Raw genomic sequence first — 19,297 nt, 5'->3', positions numbered from 1 at the left:
ATTTTACTGACTGGATGCCGGCCAGCGACGTGGCCTGATCGAAGCTGATGTGGACAACTTTTAATAATTTTTTAATTTTTAATTTTTTTCTTTTATTTTTATTTTTATTCTCTTCTTATTCCTCCAGCCGGTCGCCGGACCTCAGCGATTGGCCAGAGGCAATGGCCGACGAGGTTGACCTTGACCTTGCCGGCCACCTCGCCAGTGGCCGCGAGGGTGGCCTCGCGCTGGGCGACGAGGCTCACCCTCGTCGGATCTGGCGAGGGTCGAGCCTTGCCCATGGCCGGCGAGGGCGAGCCTCGCTAGCTTGGCGTGAGGAGGTGGCTTCACTCGAGCTATTGATTTTCAATCCGTCGCGATCGATTTCCTCTCACCCATCTCTACCATAACCCTAGCAACGGTGGCGTCCCCCTCTTGCTGGTTCGGAGAGATGTCGGCGGTGGTGAAGCTGATGGAGGGCGCGATATGGAAGATCTGCGAGTGCGAGCTCGTCGGGGAGAGCGAGGTGAGGCCGATCATGTAGGTGGTGGACATGAAGACGGTGAAGACCCCCGGCAACCAGAACCAGAACCCGAGCAGCGTCGGCACCGTGGAGAGGGAGCGGCAGAGGTTCCGAATGGTGCTTTTTGACGGGACCCACATGTAGTAGGGCATGCTCACAACGCAACATAACCACCTCGTCGACTTGAGGCCACCTCCTCACACCGAGCCGGCGGGGTTCGCCCTCGCCGGCCATGGGCGAGGCTCGACCCTCGCCAAATCCGACAAGGGCGGGCCTCACCGCCCAGGCCTTAAGGGTGGCCTCACGCCGAGCGGGCGAGACTCGCCCTCGCTAGATTTAGCGAGGTCAGGCCTCGCCGGCCTCGACCCTCACTAGATCCGGCGAGGGCGAGCCACGGCGCCAAGTGCGAGGCCGCCCTTGCGGCCATTGGCGAGGTGGCCGGTGAGGTCAAGGTTGACCTCGCCGGCCGTTGCCTCTGGCCAGCGCCAAGGTCTGGCGACCGGCTGGAGGAAGAAGAAGAGAATAAAAAAATTAAAAATAAAATAAAAATAATAATTAAAAAAAATTATTAAAAGTTGTCCACGTTAGCGCCGATCGAGACCATGTCAGCCGGTCGACATCCAATCAGCAAAATCTGGCCAAAATTGGCTGGAAATGACTAAATTGGCACAACTTAAAAAGGTTTCGAACTAAATTGGCACAATGACAAAATGTTTAGGACTTTTTTGACACTTTTCCCATTTTGGGTATGATTTGAGGCAATTATTTATATATCAGTTGATAGTTGACGGGCTTAATTGAGTTTCGATATGTATATATTCTTTTCATGGATTGTAGATATTCCGATGTTATAACCAATTTTCTGTTCTGTAATATATATTGATAGTCGCATCATTTTCCCTACTCTTGTAAGATTCAGAGTGTGATGAATTGAACGTGAATTCGTTGTGGTTGAGGTAAAGTTTTTTTTTCTAGAAGTAAACCGCGGTCAATGAAAATGAATAGCGGTTTAAGATTTTGCTGGGTACCGAGCACGCCAGGTCTTTTCATTCCATTTCTTCTGCTTTCCATCCTCAATACTCGTCGAAGAAAACAGAAGGGTAAAAAAAAGGTTCAGCAAGATCCGTGACCCGAATGACCTTGATTCAAGTCTCGGACGAGGAAGCGAACCGCTTTTCCATGTAGCCGGTGAGCGCGTCCTTGCTCACCATGGTCCTCAATGCCGCCATCGAGCTCGACCTCCTCGAAAGATGTTGTAATGATATCAATTATGGCAACTCAGATCATCTGCTTTCAGTCATCCTCAGAGAAATTGAACTGGCAAATGTAATCCAACGTTTGAATGTTCTGTAGTCTCCTTCGATGTTTCACAGCTCAAGAACTTACTAATCCCCGTTATTATGTTTTCCGAGAATTGAATTGAATTGTTTGCTTCTTAACTTGTAGGTACTTCACGAAAGATGCGATTCTCGAAGGGGCAATCCCATTCAACAAGGTGTACAGGATGACTGCGTTCGAGTATCATAGCATAGACCCGAAATTTCAACAAGATCTTCAACTAAGAATATCTAATCAATTCACCATGACCATGAAGAAGATACTAGAAACGTACAATGGCTTCGAGGGACTCAAGATGGCGATTGACGCCAGAGATGGTATTGAGGCTATGCTTAGCATCATTGTTTATTGGTAGGTTGTTTGTAAAATAAACGAAGACGTGCCTCGTCCTACGTCAAAAAGATGTGAATGTGCATGCGGATGAGATTTGGCACTGACCAACAATCATTATTTTTTATTTATTGGAAGATTTGGATGGATTTTTATGAAAATTAACAAAAGCATCCCATTGAAACAATGCAACTGTTCAAGTAGGAGTTACGCTTATTTTTCTATTTATTATTTATTTAATTCCGAATTTTATTATTTCTTCCAATGACTATCTTAGAGTCCGTATCTGTTTAGACATAATTTCTTAATCTTGGAAGGTTGTATCTGTTTGAATATAACTTCTTGTTATTGCTATAAATTACTAAACATGTCTGTTCAATCGTAATCTTCTTCTTCCATTTTTTTTTCATTTTCAATACATCCATTATTTTCAATTGTCTCCCATAAGAAATCTTGGAGAAATACTATAATTGCTGTTAGTATTTTCATTTGAGACTTTTTGTATCCTAAAGGAAATTTGCTGGTGACCATTAGTAATATTATGGGGCAAACAAAACCTTAAAGAAAATGATATCACGCATCAAAGTCCAATTTGATTTTTCTATGCTATTCGAAGATCCCACTTCATTGTTCTATCCAATTCGAAGTTATATTTTTCCAACATTGTTGTCAAATGCCTGTCGATTAAAGACATCAACTTCGATTTGTCTCACTTGATTAAAGACGCTGTGTCCTGTCCGGGTATATAATGTTTATCACTCACTTGCTCTTCAGGATTAGTCATCCTGTCATTAGAGAGCAAGGCCAGATCTAAGAACATTTCCGCACCTCACATTCGATTCTTTGCCCCTTGACTTATATGAAGCACCTTCCGAAAAATCTAATGTTGGGATTAATTTAGGTGTCGAGCACGTTGGAGGCGACAAGTTCGTGGGCATTCCAAAGGGAGATGCCATTTTCATGAAGGTCAGAACGATGCCAGTGTTCCGTAAGATGGAATTTTCAGGAAGCACTAGGACAAGGCATCTATTCTAATACATTTTCGTAAAGCAACTATAAAATGAAGCAAAACTGAAAAAAAAAATGGAAAAAGGAGAGGGCGGGGATTACTGTAGCCCGGCAAGCATCTTGGCAGATTTGCTGGAACTAGGCAAGTGTCGACCAAAGGCTGCGCGACCTCCTCAAGGTTCGTCAGGGTGCGTGACCCCAGCGAATGCGGTGCCCAGGTCATTCGACCCAATGTGCAACGGATCTCACCTAGGCAAAGCTTCCTGGCGTTGAGCAACCCTCCGCAAGGTAGAACCCAGCAAGCATTGACCACAGACCGCGAGGCCTCAACAAGATTTGCCGGGGTGGCGCGATACTAGCCTAGACGGCTGTGAGATCGCTCAACCCAAGGTGAGACAGACCTAGCCTAGGCAAAGATTGCCAGTATTGAGCAACCCTCGGCAAAAATTGCTAGTGTCGGCAAATTAGATGTACAGCTCGGCAAGTGCCAAATAGAGGCTACGAGACTCATTAAAGATCATCATGGTTGTGCGATCCAGTCAACGCGACGCAGAGAGCTTGACTCAGGGCTGTTGGAGAAATCCTTCTGGAATATTTTGAAGCTGACAAAACGTTTCTATCAGTCTAGTGTCACGGCCCGAAAGTTAGCATGTCCAAGAGGTTTCCATGGCACGGGCGTGACACGTGATGACCCTCGACCTATGTTCCCGAGATGTACAGTATTCTCCTAGGGGCGGGTGATACCGTATTTGTACGCATACGTTATAAATGCGAGTAGCTGGTAGTTGGCCATAAATGCATATAGCTAGTAGTTGGCTATGAATGCAAGTGGTTGGTAGATGGGGAGGTGCAATCTCCACAGTTAGATCTAAGGGAGATCTACGGGTAGGGTTTGCCTTATACTTGTATATAAAGAGGTGTCCTCCCTCATTGTAACTCATTCACAACATATATGAAAATCCAGAGCTTCTCTCTCATCAAGTGTTTATCTCTCTAGAAGTTCGTTGTGAGTCGAGTGTGAGAAAGGCTGCTTAGGGGTAAAACCTTAAGGCCGCACGGGTGAATCAAGAGTTGATCGAGAGTTGATCGATCGGCCCGTGACACTAGTCTGAAGTTTTGCAGACTCTTCTATTAAAGTCTGAAGACCTCTAGACTACCAAACTCAAGACTCAAAGTCTATTCTCATTGACAAATTCTAATCCGTTGAAGAAAGGCTATCCAGAACTACTTCATTAAGGATTTGGCCTTATCGACTAGAGAAGATCTCTCGGCTGGATATGACATAACGGATTCCTTTATTAAAATCAAGAATGATTAAAGATCCGATGATTAGCGAAGTATTCTTGGAAGGTTCTACTTATGGAAACCAAGATCCTGATTGTATGGATGAGCAGGATTTATGGGCTATCGACATGTTCCTTTAATAGCTCGAATAATCTTCCTAATTGATTCTGTCCAATGGGAGGATTGGAAGAATTCCTTTGGTAAGTGCCAACGGGTATGATGGCACAAATGAGTATAAAAGGAAGACGTTCCAGTTGTTCGAGGTGGTGTACGATAGAAGAATTCCAAAGTCTGAAGCTCTTTGATTTTTAGTCAATTCATTTGCTAAGCGAAATCTTGTACGCAAAAGAGAGTCTATATTTTGAGATACCTTGAGGAAGTGTGGTAGAATATCTACACTGTGGAATCAAGGGAAAGTATTGTTGTAACATCTTTTTTGTTCATAGTGAAATCCAGCCGGTGGGCTGTCAATGCAGAAGAGTGGACGTAGGCTTGAAATAAGCCGAACCACTATAAATCTTGTGTTCAATTTTCTCTTCCCTACTCTCTGCTTTACTTTGTTCATAGTTCGTTTTGTTAACAAAAGGAGAGCTTCCTTTCTATTGTTTGCCTAGTATTGCTTTCATATCTCGAGAAATTATTTAAACACCTATTCACCCCCCTCTAGGTGCTATTACTAGTTATATCAATTGGTATCAGAGCTTGTGTACTCACTTTGTTTGAAGTGTTTTACTTCAGAGTTAAAGATCCATGACTAGTATGCTAGCTCCAGGGCTGGTGGAAGGGCAAAGCAATACCAAACCACTTTACTTCGATGGAAAGGATTACAACATCTGGAAAAACAAGATGAAAGTGTTCCTACGATCAAAGGATCATCTGGAATGGGATGTTGTAGAAAAATGAATCACTCCTAAAGTTGCATTTGTCTCAGAGAGAGGAAAAGAAACTGTTGAGTCAAGTGAAATGACTCAGGAAGAGATAATCAAGAGACAAGCTCTTGGTACAAAAGCAATTTATTATTTATATTGTGCTTTGTCACCTACTGAATATAACAAAATATCTTTGTGTGTTACAGAAAAAGAAGTCTGGGATAGATTACATATCACTTATGAAGGAACTTATCGAGTGAAAGAGACTAGAATCAACATTCTCCTCGGTCAATATGAAGCCTTCAAAATGAAATCAGGAGAATATATAACTGACATGTTTAGTTGTTTTACAGAAATCGTGAATGGTCTTGAAAATCAAGGTCAACCAATTTCTAATCCCATGAAGGTAAACAAGCTACTGCGTGGACTCTCCAAGGATTGGAATCACATAAAGACCTCAATAAGAGAGACACAAAGAATCATGCCACTATCTGTCGATGAGTTGGTTGGAACTCTTCGGTCTTATGAAGTGGAACGAATCAATGAAGACGAAGATCCTAAAGGTAAGAAATCCATTGCATTAAAACCCAATGATGATTCGATGTCATAGATTACGAAGACGATATGGATGATGAGGAGCTTGCTCTCATGATAAGAAAATTCAGAAAGCTGAACAGAAAAGAAAGAAGATTCAATCCAAAGAAACAGAGTTTTCAAAAGCAACAGACCAAGTCTGTCGATGATGATGAATCAAACAAAGATGTAGTCTGCTTTGAATGTAAGAAAAAAGGGACACATCAGACCCAACTATCCTCTTCTGAAAAAGAAGAAAGGAAAAGCTGAAAAGTATCGAAAGGCTCTTAAAGCGAAACACAGGTGAGACGAGTGTGAAGAAAGTGATGATGATTATGCCAATATATGTCGATGGCACAATCGGATTCAGATTCAAACTCCGAGACAGACTTCTGATTCGACAGTGAATTTGAGGTAAGTAACTTTAAAATCCTGTTAAAGTTTATAAATACATTGATGAGCTTTGTTTTAGTCTTAAGACTTCTCTTAAAAGGATTTCCGAACTTAAAAAGGAAAACTTTGCACTAAAACAACAGGAAAATGTTTTGAAAGAAAAGTTGAAATGTTTAGACATTAATGTTTCTACTCTTAAAGAAAGCAAAGATAATCTCTTGAAAGAAAATGCATTTTTAAAAAATGACTTATCAAATATTTCAAAAAGATTTTCAATAGGATCTGAGAAACTTGAAAAAATTCTTTCAGCACAAAGACCTTATTTCAATAAATCTGGTTTAGGAATGACAGCAGAAACCATTCCTTTAATTGATTTTCCTAAAGTAAATGAAAGAATTAAGCAAAGACCTCCAAAGACATTTTACAAAAATCATTTTCAAAAAGTATTTGTAAAACCAGTAGGTTGAAATGCTCTCAGATGTTCAAAGTGCAATAGTGCAGATCATTTTGAAAAAGAGTGTCTTATGGTTTGGAAACCTGTTAAGAAAGTATGGGCAAAAACCGCATATCATACTAACACCAATGGACCCAAGAAAATATGGGTACCAAAGAAAGCTTAAGTCCTTTTAAATGCAGGTCACTATCAAGAAAAAGGTAAAATGATATCTGGATAGTGGATGCTCAAGACATATGATAGGAGATTCAAATTGCTTCATAAAGCTCGTTCAAGTAAATGGTGGAAAAGTCTCATTTGGAGGAAACATCAAAGGAAGAATTGTGTGATTTGGAACTGTAAAGTTTGGAAACCTCACAATAAGCAATGTTTCCCTAGTGGAAGGACTCAACTACAATCTGCTCAGTATCAGTCAGCTGTGTGATACTGGTTTCAAAATCAATTTTCAAGAGGGAATATGTTCAGGAACCAATAAAGACTCTACTCAGTCATTCATGGGCTGAAGACATGGAAATATCTACCTCTTGGATGTAAAACCAGATGAATTGCAATGTCTAATCTCAATTCAAGATGAAGCGAGCTTATGGCACAGAAAGCTTGGACACATCAATATGAAGCAGATAGCCAAAATTTCAGCAAAGAAGCTTGTTCGTGGTCTACCCAAATTATCATACCAAAAGTCTAATCTATGTACACCATGCGTATTGGGAAAGTAGGTAAGAAATTCATTTAAACCAATAAATCAAGTTTCCACTAATCATGTACTGTAGCTTCTGCATATGGATCTCTTTGGACCAACCAGAACTCAGAGCATTGGAGGTAAGAAATATTGCCTAGTAATTGTGGATGATTACTCACGATTTACTTGGGTATATTTCCTGACAAGTAAGTCTGAAACCTTCTCTTACTTTGAAAAGTTTGCTAAAAATGTTCAAAATGAAAAACGGTATGTTATCTCGAGTATAAGAACAGACCATGGAGGTGAATTTGAAAATCAAGATTTTACAAAATTCTGTGATGAATCTGATTTTCAGCATGTGTTCTCTTCTCCATATACTCCAGAGCAAAATGGAGTTGGGGAAAGAAAGAATAGATCGCTTCAAGAAATGGCTAAAACTCTTTTAATTGAAAGTAACATCTCTTCACGATTTTGGGCTGAAGTAGTTTCAACAGCATGTTACATTATCAATAGAGTTTTTCTAAGGCCTATTCTTGAAAAAACCCCCTATGAGTTATTCAAAGGAAAGAAGCCTATTGTTTCATATTTTCATGTGTTCGGATGCAAATGCTTTATATTGAAAAATGCAAATGATAGAGTTGGTGAGTTTGAAGAAAAATCAGACGAAGGCATCTTCCTTGGATATTCTACCGCAAGCAAAGCCTACAGAGTCTATAACAAGAAGAGTCAATCTGTGGAGGAATCAATGAATGTCAAATTCCAGGATTCTATGCAAAATAAATCTGCTCAGACTCATCTTGAAGAATCTGAACCTGCTCCAGACTCTACAAAGTCTAAATCTCAAGAAGCAACTCAGACTTTGAAAGACCAGTAACAAATGGTTATTGAAGATTCAAATGAAGGAAGTGATCATTAACCTGACAAATCAACCAGTAACTGGAAGCATAAGTCCATTCATCCCAAAGACCTCATTATTGGTGACATTAATGAAGGAATTCGCACAAGATCCAAAAGGCGCGAAGAGTCTAGTGTTGTGGCTCTTATTTCTGAAATAGAACCAAAAAGCATAGACGAAGCTTTATCTGATGAAAGCTGGATTGAAGCTATGCAAGAAGAACTCAGACAATTCAATATTAATGATGTCTGGGAGTTGACTCCTAAACCAACAGGTAAATCTATTATTGGAGCTAAATGGATTTTCAGGAACAAGATGAACGAAAAAGGTAAAGTCGTAAGAAACAAAGCAAGACTCGTGACCAAGGGATATATGCAAGAAGAAGGGATAGACTATGACGAGACTTATGCACCAGTAGCAAGGTTAGAAGCAATTCGATTACTACTTGCTTTTGCTTGTTATAAGAATTTCAAGTTATTCAAAATGAACGTCAAAAGTGTTTTCCTAAATGGATTTATCCATGAGGAAGTCTATGTGGAACAACCACCTGGGCTTGAAGACCCAAGGAAGCCAGACTTAGTATTCAGACTGAAAAAAGCCTTGTATGGATTGAAGTAAGCACCTCGAGCTTGGTACGAAAGGCTAAGTAAGTTTTTAATTCAAAATGGCTTTGAAAAAGGTAAAGTAGACACTACTCTGTTTATCAAAAGAGAAAGCAAAAGTTTTCCGCTTGTTCAAATATATGTTGATGATATCATTTTTGGATCATCTAATGAAAGTTTGTGCAAGAAATTCTCTAAGTCTATGCAGGATGAATTTGAAATGAGCATGATGGGTGAACCAACCTTCTTTCTTGGACTTCAAGTGAAACAATTGAAGGAATGGACTTTTATTCATCAAGAAAAATATGCTAATGATCTTGTCAAAAAGTTTGGATTGGAAAATTGCAAAAAGACTGAAATACCAATGTCAAGTTCCTTGAAGATAGACAAAGATGAAGGAGGAAAGAAAGTTGACCGAAGCTATACGGGTATCATCGGTTCACTTCTTTATCTTACTTTTGCTTCTAGACGACATTTTGTTTAGTGTTTGCATTTGTGCTAGATTTCAAGCAGACCCTAAAGAATCTCATCTAAGTGTCGCAAAGCGTATTATCAAATACATTGCTTCAACTTCAAGAATCGGCCTTTGGTATCCTAAAAAGGGAGACTTCACTCTCCTTGGATACTCAGACGCAGATCTAGCCGGTTGTAGAGTTGATAGAAAGAGCACCTCGGGTACCGTCGCCACTTGGAAGCGGGGACGGTGTCTTGGTTTTCAAGGAAGCAAAATACAGTAGCTCTTTCTACAGTAGAAGCAGAGTATGTAGCTCTTGGAAGTTGTTGTTCACAAATTCTGTGGATAAAACAACAGCTAAGAAATTTTGGAATTGAATATTCATGCACGGAGATTAACTGTGATAACACCAGTGCAATTAATCTTACCAAAAATCCGATTCCTCACTCAAGAGCAAAGCATATAGAAATTCGACATCATTTCATTAGAGATCATGTTCAAAATGGAGAAGTTTCAATTCAGTTTGTTGACTCAAAGAACCAACTGGCGGATATATTTACAAAGCCTTTGGAGAAAAATCAATTTGAAATCATCCATTCCAGACTCAACATTTTGAAGCTTGAAGAAGTTAAAGTCTAGAGACTCTCAGTCTCAGACAATCATGATTCTTGACTGTAAGTTATTTTATTTTCTCTTATATTAAATCTCGTAAAGTCAAGCAAGGAATCTTTCGAAGACTGAGAAAGATGTCGTCTTCAAGAAAGTCTTCGAGAATTGCAAGCAGGGGACCACGGCGAATGAGTGAGGGGCCTACTCACTTTGATCTCACCGAGGAAGAGGAGTCACCAAGTCGGCAACAAAGCCCACAACATTCTCGGCAGCATCATTCTCCACCATCTAGTCCACGGGATGCTTTGGTCATCAACAAGAGGAAGAAATCATTGAAGACGCGAGATCTGTAAGAGTTCAAAAGCCCTCTTTTATTTATAAGCTTTACCGTGCTTTAAAGAGCATTGGTACTCCATTGAACTACATCGATGAGTTTCTTAAGGACAAGGGATATGGGAATGAGTACATCTTTTTGCGAAAAATGGAGAGTTTGGAAATTGCTCCTAAGGGGTTGGCAGAAAAAACCCTTGCAAATATCCCAAGTGATCCGCGTGTTGGGGGATTTAATCCGATAGATGGAAATGATGATGATAGATTGTACAGAGAATTTCAACCAAGAATGGGTGTTGCGGCGAAAATTCGAGCAAAAAGAACAGAGTTGTTTAGATTGAAGGAACAGAAGGATCTATACTCCAAATTGTTGAAGCGTGGGGTGATAAACCCTAGGAGTGTGGATTTTGATTTCTTTGATGCTGTGAATGTCAATTTGAGGGAAAAGTTCAGTTCTCTTCAACTAGAACAGTTATGTTCTGACACCACAGAAGCCTATGCTCAATTAACTGCATATTTATATTCAAATCTTAGTTTCTTGGATGCGAATAGAATCTCTTTCAGTGTCCGAGATCAGGACTTTGTAGTGGATGTGGATATGTTGGCGGATGTGATTGGGGTTGAGAGAGGGAGATATCAACCCATTAGTGTCTCTATAGCTCATGCCACATTGGAACTTGTTAAAGACAGAATAACAGAGGGACGGATTTCCTACTCAAGGATGCATGCGTTCAATATTCTGCTTCACAAGATTGTGATTAATTGCCTCAGACCGAAATCAACTTCCTTATCCAGGTCTTGTGTTAAAGATATTCAGACATTTGAATATTCAGTCTCCACAAATTCTCCGTGTTCGACCATGTGACAAAATGGTGGTAGGACTGAAAATTGTGTCCAAAATGCGTCTAAAAGAACTCGACAAGGTGTTGGAGAAATTTAAGTAGAAAACCTCTGTCAAATCTCATCAAGTCTCTTCTGCAGCGAAAAGAAAAGGGAAGGAGCCCATGGTTACTCCATCCAAAAAGAGAAAAGCTCTCATTACTGATGAAGTTGATGAGGATGACCTCACAATTTCTGCTATAGCATTGAAGAAGCTGAGTCGTTCTGTTCTAGAATCAATGGAACGACAGGAGAAAGAAGCAAAGGAGAGAGAAGAACAGGAGAAAGAAGAAGAAGAAGCAGAAACAGAGGAGCAAGAAGCAGAGGAAAATGAAGAAGAGGAGAGAGAAGCTAAAGAAAGAGAAGCAGAGAAGGAAAGGTTTGAAGAAGAAGAAGACAGAGAAAATCAACAGGAATGAGAGCATGAGGAACTCTCTTCTCCACCTGAAGCCATAGAAACAGGAGGAGGTGGTGAGAACAGAGGAATGTCCTCATATTCTGTTAACAGTGAAGGAGTCAGCCGCTCTCCAGCAAATCCAGAGGACATTCATGCCTCTCAATTTCCTGAGGAGGGACATGATGCTTTATCGCCAAATCTACGTGACTATGCTGATATACCATCATCTACCTTTACTCTATCGGATCGTGCCGAAGCCAGTACGCAGACTGATAACTCAGTAGATTTTCGTAGAATCATTGATGTTCTCTTGGAAATGCGGGGTCAGATATATGCTTTGGAAAGCAAAGTTCAGAACTTGAAGAATGCAGGACAAGCTTCTTCCGTTTCATTATCTGATCAGATCCAAGCCCTTACTCTTCAGATTCAAGTCAATACTAAAGGTGAAGAGGTGGATCAACTGAAGGAAGAATTGAAAAAGCTAGAAGGCATCATCCAGTCCATGGGAGATTTCCAGCTTGTTCGCATTCCCAAGCAAACTTGACTCCATTCTATTCCCATCTCAACCTTTTTTATGATGACAAAAAGGGGGAGAGATGCGAGATTTGAAATCTTTGAACTTAAACTTGTTGAATTTTCAGTTTGTTTTGATGTGTGACTTGTGTGTTTGTGTCTGGATGAGGATTGACTGAACGTGGATTTGGATTTGACTGCTACTTATATTAAGTACTATTGATATCTTATGAATGGCTTTACTCTTATTCAAGACTAACCTATTTTCTGTGGTTGCAGATTCTAGTGTTATCATTAAGCCATTAATCTTTATGAGATATCCATATTTGCTTGAGTAATATTTTGCAAGTCAAAGTTATTCAAATCTGCAGAAAAGTTTTGTCACCGTCAAAAAGGGGGAGATTGTTGGAGAAATCCTTATGGAATATTTTGAAGCTGACAAAACGTTTCTATCAGTCTAGTCTGAAGTTTTGCAGACTCTTCTATTAAAGTCTGAAGACCTCCAGACTACCAGACTCAAGACTCAAAGTCTATTCTCATTGACAGTTTCTAATCCGTCGAAGAAAGGCTATCCAGAACTACTTCATTAAGGATTTGGCCTTATCGACTGGAGAAGATCTCTTGGCTGGATATGACATAACGGATTCCTTTATTCAAATCAAGAATGATTAAAGATCCGATGATTAGTGAAGTATTCTTGGAAGGTTCTACTTATGGAAACCAAGATCCTGATTGTGTGGTCGAGCAGGATTGATGGGTTATCGATATGTTTCTTTAATAGCTCTAATAATCTTCCTAATTGATTCTGTCCAATGGGAGGATTGGAAGAATTCCTTTGGTAAGTGCCAACGGGTATGATGGCACAAAAGAGTATAAAATGAAGACGTTCCAGTTGTTCGAGGTGGTACACGATAGAAGAATTCCAAAGTCTGAAGCTCTTTGATTCTTAGTCAATTCATTTGCTGAGCAAAATCTTGTACGCAAAATAGAGTCTATATTTTGAGATGGCAAAAAAACGCTTCAAGTGCCATAACTTTGGCCAAAGGGACACTTAAGTGCCATAACTTACGAAAGGTACACTTAAGTGCCACATTCGAAAAAACAACGGATCACTTGAGTGCCACTCCGGCCAAAGTCCGGCCAAAATGCCAACGTGGCGTTTTTCCGGCGAAGCGCGCCCAAAACAACGTCGTTTTGGATGCTAACTTGGCCAAAACGGCGTCGTTTTGGGCTGACGTGGTAAAAAAAATAATAAATTAATTAAATTAAATTTAAATTTAAATTTAGTTAAAATATTTTAAAAAATAATAATTTTAAAATTTTAAAAAAAATTTTAAAAACTTTAAAAAATTTAAAAAAATTTAAAAAAGGAACGGGGAGGCGGTGAGAGCCCTCGGCCGCCACCGCCGCCACCCTGCCGCCACCGGGAAGGGCCGGCGACGGCGGGGGGAGGGTCGACCGGTCCGGTCCACGGTGGCGAGGGCTCGCGAGCCCTTGCCCCGCCGGGCGAGGGGCGGGGCCCCTAGGATCCCGGCGGCGAGGCTCGCGGCGACCCCGGCCGACCCTCCCGAGCCCTCGCCGCCGCCCTTCCCGACCCAGCTGCGCCCGGGGCCCGGCCGAACCTCCCGCCGCCGTCGCGGCCCTTCCGGCGGGCCCTCAGCCGCCTCCCCCGTTGCCTTTTTTAAAAATTTTTAAAATTTTTAAAAACTTTTTAAACTTTTTTAAAATTTTTAATTATTTTTTTAATATTTTGACTAAATTTAATTTTAAATTAAATTAAATTTATTATTTTATTTATTTTTTATCCACGTCAATCTAAAACGACGCCGTTTTGTCCACGTCAGCGTGCAAAATGGCGTCGTTTTGTCCACGTCAGCGTGCAAAACGGTGTCGTTTTAGGCGCGCTTCGCCGGAAAAACGCCACGTTGGCGTTTTGGCCAGATTTTGGCCGGAGTGGCACTCAAGTGATCCCTTTTACTCCGATTTTGGCACTTAAGTGTACCTTTCGTAAGTTATGGCACTTAAGTGTCCCTTTGGCCAAAGTCTTGACACTTGAGGGGTCCGCACGTCATTTTGAGATACCTTGAGGAAGTGTGGTAGAATATCTAGATCGTGGAATCAAGGGAAAGCATTGCTATAACATCTCTTTTGTTCATAGTGAAATCCAGCCGGTGGGTTGTCAGTGCAGAAGAGTGGACGTAGGCTTGAAATAAGCCGAACCACTATAAATCTTGTGTTCAATTTTCTCTTCCCTACTCTTTGCTTTACTTTGTTCATAGTTTGTTTTGTTAACAAAAGGAGAGCTTCCTTTCTATTGTTTGCCTAGTATTGCTTTCATATCTCGAGAAATTATTTAAACACCTATTCACCCCCCTCTAGGTGCTATTACTAGCTATATCAAGGGCGAGGCAGATCTAGCGTAGGTATAGCTTGCCTGTATCAAGCGACCCTCGGCAAAGCATGCGGGCTTCGAACGAGCGATTGTCAGCAAAGTTCTGCCGGCGTCTCATGACCCTCGGCAAAGCTGTGCAAGCGTCCCTCGACCTCCTTCACAAGGCTTACCAGCCACAGTCGTCTCATTTGTGTCGAAGCTGCGGGGTAAGAAACTGAATGCCAATATATTAGTAAAGGCGAGATTGAAAGGAAATGCTAAAGTCCAAAGCCGGAGGAAACTGCCTTAAGCTTTAAACATTTTCAAAGTTTAACTTTACAACCAGAGCCCTTTAGATTGCTCAAGAACAAGGATGGGCTTTCACATACTAACTTTTCTCTCAGCAAAGCATGGCTTATTTTGCTTGCTGTAAATATGCCAACCATATCAACCACATTTAAGTTACTGTCTCGACAGAAAAATCTGAAGTAAAGGAAGCATTCTACTCGGCTCCAATACCTCCAATGATGTTTCGCATACTATCTCAAAAAGCCACACCATCATTAGACTTGCCGCTTTCAAACCAACTAGATTTGAAAGTTTCACCATCAATAGCTGTAGGGCACCCCCTCATCAACCACGTCTTAGCAATTGGACATTATTCAGACTTGCATTCAAACTCAATAATATACCTCAAGTTTAAGGGAACGTTAGAGATATTTAGGAAAATTATGATGGTTTCTGAATCTTTTAAGATTATATGAATATTCTTTATGATTATTTGTATCGTGTTAGTTATTTCATAAAACTTATAAATAGGTTCATCATGATATTTTGAATTATAAAGAATTTTTTTAAATCTATGTTTCGCATTATTATTCCCAACTACGTGAATGAGATGGTGGGAAGTTATATAAAAATTAAAAAAAAATTAAAAAAAAAAATTAAAAAACACTGCTCCCCCTCCCAATCATGGGCTCTTCCCATCTCTCACCATGGGCGAAACTCTCCCCGTTATAGGTGAAAACTGTTCAAACATAGCACTTATAAAATTGTGTGGACCGTACCAAGCCTGAGAAAAAAATGAGAGCATGTGTCGAGCCACTTCTATCTCGTTTTGCTTGAAATTGTTCCGTATCTAATAACTTAATGGATCTCTTTTGGTGTTTACAGTATCATTAGATGCTATAACTTTAAAATCTTAATGGGGATTCAATTGAAGTTGAATTAACTGTGGTCAAAGTAGAGTTTTTTTTGCTATAAAAGTAAGCTGCGGTTGATGAAAATGAGATAGCGGTTTAAAATTTTGCTGGTGTCCTCGAACAGCTGCCCAGGCCATTGCACTCTCTCATTCCATTTCTTATGCTTTCCTTCCTCAATACAAAAAGGGTTCAGCAGGATCCGAGACCTAGACGACCCCTACCCAAGTCTCGAATGAGGAGGCGAACCTCTTCGCCATGCAGCTGGCGACCGCCTCTGTTCTCCCTTTGGTTCTCAAGGCCGTCATTGAGCTCAACCTCCTCGAGATCATGGCCAGGGCTGGGCTAGGCGCCTACCTTACCCCTGGGGAAGTCATGTCCCAGCTTCCGACCCGGAACCCCAACGCCCCGGTCAATGCTCGACCTTATCTTCCCGTTGCTGGCCAGCTATTCTGTGCTTACGTGTGCCCTTCTCGATCTGCCTGATGGCAAGGTCGAGCGGCTTTACGGTTTAGCTCCGTTGTGCAAGTTCTTGGTCAAGAACAAGGTTGGCATTGCCCCACTCAACTTGTTCAACCAGAACAGAGTTGTCGTGGAAAGCCGGTATGCTTTTCTTCTTAACCCTTTTTCCTTCTTTTCTCTTTTTCTTTCGGATTGTTGACAGGATTCATCCTTGATACCACTCATATTATGATTCAACTTTACACAACAAACTGAAGTCATAGGTGACCGTAAATGAAAGTCTGGATCACCTGAAACCTCCTCCCAGTTTCACCGCTCAAGAACTTATTAGTTTTCCATTATCGTGTTCCCGGACTATTGACTTGGGTCGTTCGCCTTTTAACTTGCAGTACTACTTGAAAGATGTAATTCTCGAAGGCGGAATCCCATTCAACAAGGTACATGGGATGATTGTACTCGAGTATCTATGAACCGACCCGCAATACAACAAGATCTTCAACCAAGCAACGTCTAATCATTCCACCATTATGACAAAGAAGATACTGGAAACGTACAACGGCTTCAAGGGCCTTAAGACGGTGGTTCACGTCAGAGGCGGCATAGTGGCAATGCTTAGCATGATCGTTGCCAAATAACCATCAATTAAAGGCATTAACTTTGACTTTGTGAGTGGACCTATGCTTAGAACTAGGAAAAACTAAGTAAGTTGATGTAGGTATGCCTTCTCACAGTGGGCGAACCTCTTGTTCAAGCCATTTAGGGACAGTCTTTTAGCAGCAAACTTATCAAGAAATTTAGTTTCGAGCATAGAGACATTCAAATGTGCCAAAATGGTAACGTTTCTAACTAGCCAAACTGCATTTATTAGAGGAAGAGGTGTTTAGAGAGACATTGAGAGAGCTTTTACAAACACACACTTTACTTCAAGGGACTTTGCCCAACATTTCACATCATCTTTGCCTTTTATAGGCATTAAGAGGTCACATAAAAAAAAGAAAAAAAAAAGACCATGTTCACGAGTCTTGAAACAAACAAAGGCTCCAAAAAATCTAATCGGGAATTATTTTGGGTGGTATGAACAATGATTGTGAACCCATTGAATAATACTCGGTCTAAATAAATTAGACTAACCGACCTTGTGATTTTGTGGGACTTCTTCGGTCCAGCTGCACATGATTGCATTTATGTTTAGCCCCAATTGTGAGAAGGAGAAGATTGCATATGGATTTCATTTTGCATTTATCTCTCTGCGTGTATAGAAAAGCAGCAGAGAAAATTTGCGTGTTTTATTGACTCTCTTTCCTTGGCTCTATGCGGAGCTGTAATCGGAGTCAATGGAGATTTGCTCAAGCAACAAATATGGAAATTCCTCTATCCGTATATTAAATGAAGGAATCCGATTACAGCTCCGCATAGAGCCAGATGGACTTGTGCATGAATTCTCGTAGAGAGAAAAAAAGGATGGTAGTGGGATGTTGATGTAGAATAGACATGAAAGCCCACGGTGACCGGGAAATTGAACCTGGACAGCAAGCGAAAACACGAGAACAATTTAAATAGCGAAATGGAATTGCACACAATCAAACTAAAAAAATGCTTGACTTAGCTTTGCGACTGTCGTCAACGTCCTCAAAGAACGATGAATACGGGCCGTCGTCAAGAGGACTGCACCATCGTCCGTGAAGAAGAGTCAAGGATCGCGATGAAATGATGATGATCAGGTCACACCATCGTCCGCAAAGAAGAGTCAAGGATCGCCATGAAATGATGATGATCAGGTGATGACGATCATAGTAATCATGGATATTATCGAAAAGCTTTCCATATAGTGGATATGAGATCCCCTTGAGTCCCCATGCGTACCCCCCTTTTATAGCAAAAAGTCTCCCACATATCATTGAAAAGTCTAGATCAGTGGAGCCGACTGATGATTCTCGGAGAATTGCTGAGTTTTGGCTTTGATTATCAACAAAAATTAATTGTGAATCTCTCTCATTTACTTCTAAATTAGCGCTCACAATCTTTTGGTTTCACTTTCTGCTTGCCTTGAACGTATCCACATTCGCTTATATCCATTCACAATTCCTCGGCCGGCTCGATTCTTCCCTTTAATTTCCTCTCTCTCTATTTGGCTTTTCTTGCGTTAATGCACAAATATGGCCGAGTGAAAGTTTATATCGCTGGAACAATCCCATAAATTCTCTCTCACTAATCTATGACCAGCTCATTAGTTTCCTTTTGTAAATTCCAGCAACCCACACTTTCCACAGATGCCTTGATTTCTTTCCTCCATTTTGTCTCTCAATTGCCGTGCTTTCTTTTTCCTTCAGCCGATAGCTCATCATTTATCCCACGAATTCCTCCATTAGCTGGCCGAAATTTATTGGAGAGAAGATTTCTGTGATTGATTCGTTTCCTCCTTGTGGAAATTGCGACCCCTAAGCATCCGACTGATTTCCTTCCGAATTTCCTATCTTTCTTCGCGTGTGCAATTTATCAGTCCCCTTCCTCATATCATGAGCGAGATTCATAGTCCCTCGTTAGGCTGAATAGTTTTGTAAGGATTTTTGCTAATCCATATAACATTGACCGAAGGTATTCCCTTGTAAGCATGATGATGTTAACTCAAATGAAAATTATTGGATGTGGACATAAATAAATGCCAACTAAAATTATGCGATGCTAATTTTGCTTAGGGGTTGGGTTGATCCCTAAATTTTTATGCATTAAATGACCATATGTGAGGCTAAAATTTAGGTGTCAACAAGAAGCATGTGGAAGCCTCGGTAGAAAGAGGAATGAAATGGAAGTTGCATGGAGCCTATCTAAATAAATGCAAGGTGGACTTTTTGAACATGGGAAGAGAGGCCAAACGTACAAGATGTCACTTTTCCATGTAAGCATCAATGGTCATTGCCATTGAATGATGAAGAGAATGAGAGACGTGGGACAAGAATTGCACCGAGGTGGCTGAGAGCGCCAAGTTCCTTTGGTGGCCAAGAGTGTGCCAAGTCCTTGGTAGCCAGAGAGAAAAGAGTGCCAACTTGTTTGGTGGCTGAGAGGATTGAGTATTATTGTAAGGGAAAATTCCAAAATGGGACCCAAAGTGCCATCTTTTTCTCAAATAAGGATCCAAAGTAAACATTGTTTCAAATA

The 19,297-nt window shown here is 40.9% G+C and overlaps 1 pseudogene; it reads left to right on the top strand.

The window, feature by feature from the left end:
- The first annotated feature begins 1,711 nt into the window (after nt 1–1,711).
- Nucleotides 1,712–16,842, top strand: LOC104455726 (annotated as a pseudogene).
- The last annotated feature ends 2,455 nt before the right edge of the window (nt 16,843–19,297 follow it).

The sequence above is a fragment of the Eucalyptus grandis genome, chromosome 1, assembly GCF_016545825.1.
Source record: "Eucalyptus grandis isolate ANBG69807.140 chromosome 1, ASM1654582v1, whole genome shotgun sequence".
Lineage (NCBI taxonomy): Eukaryota > Viridiplantae > Streptophyta > Magnoliopsida > Myrtales > Myrtaceae > Eucalyptus > Eucalyptus grandis.
Note: the sequence above shows the minus strand (reverse complement) of the source record. Positions and strands in the feature narration are given on the sequence as shown.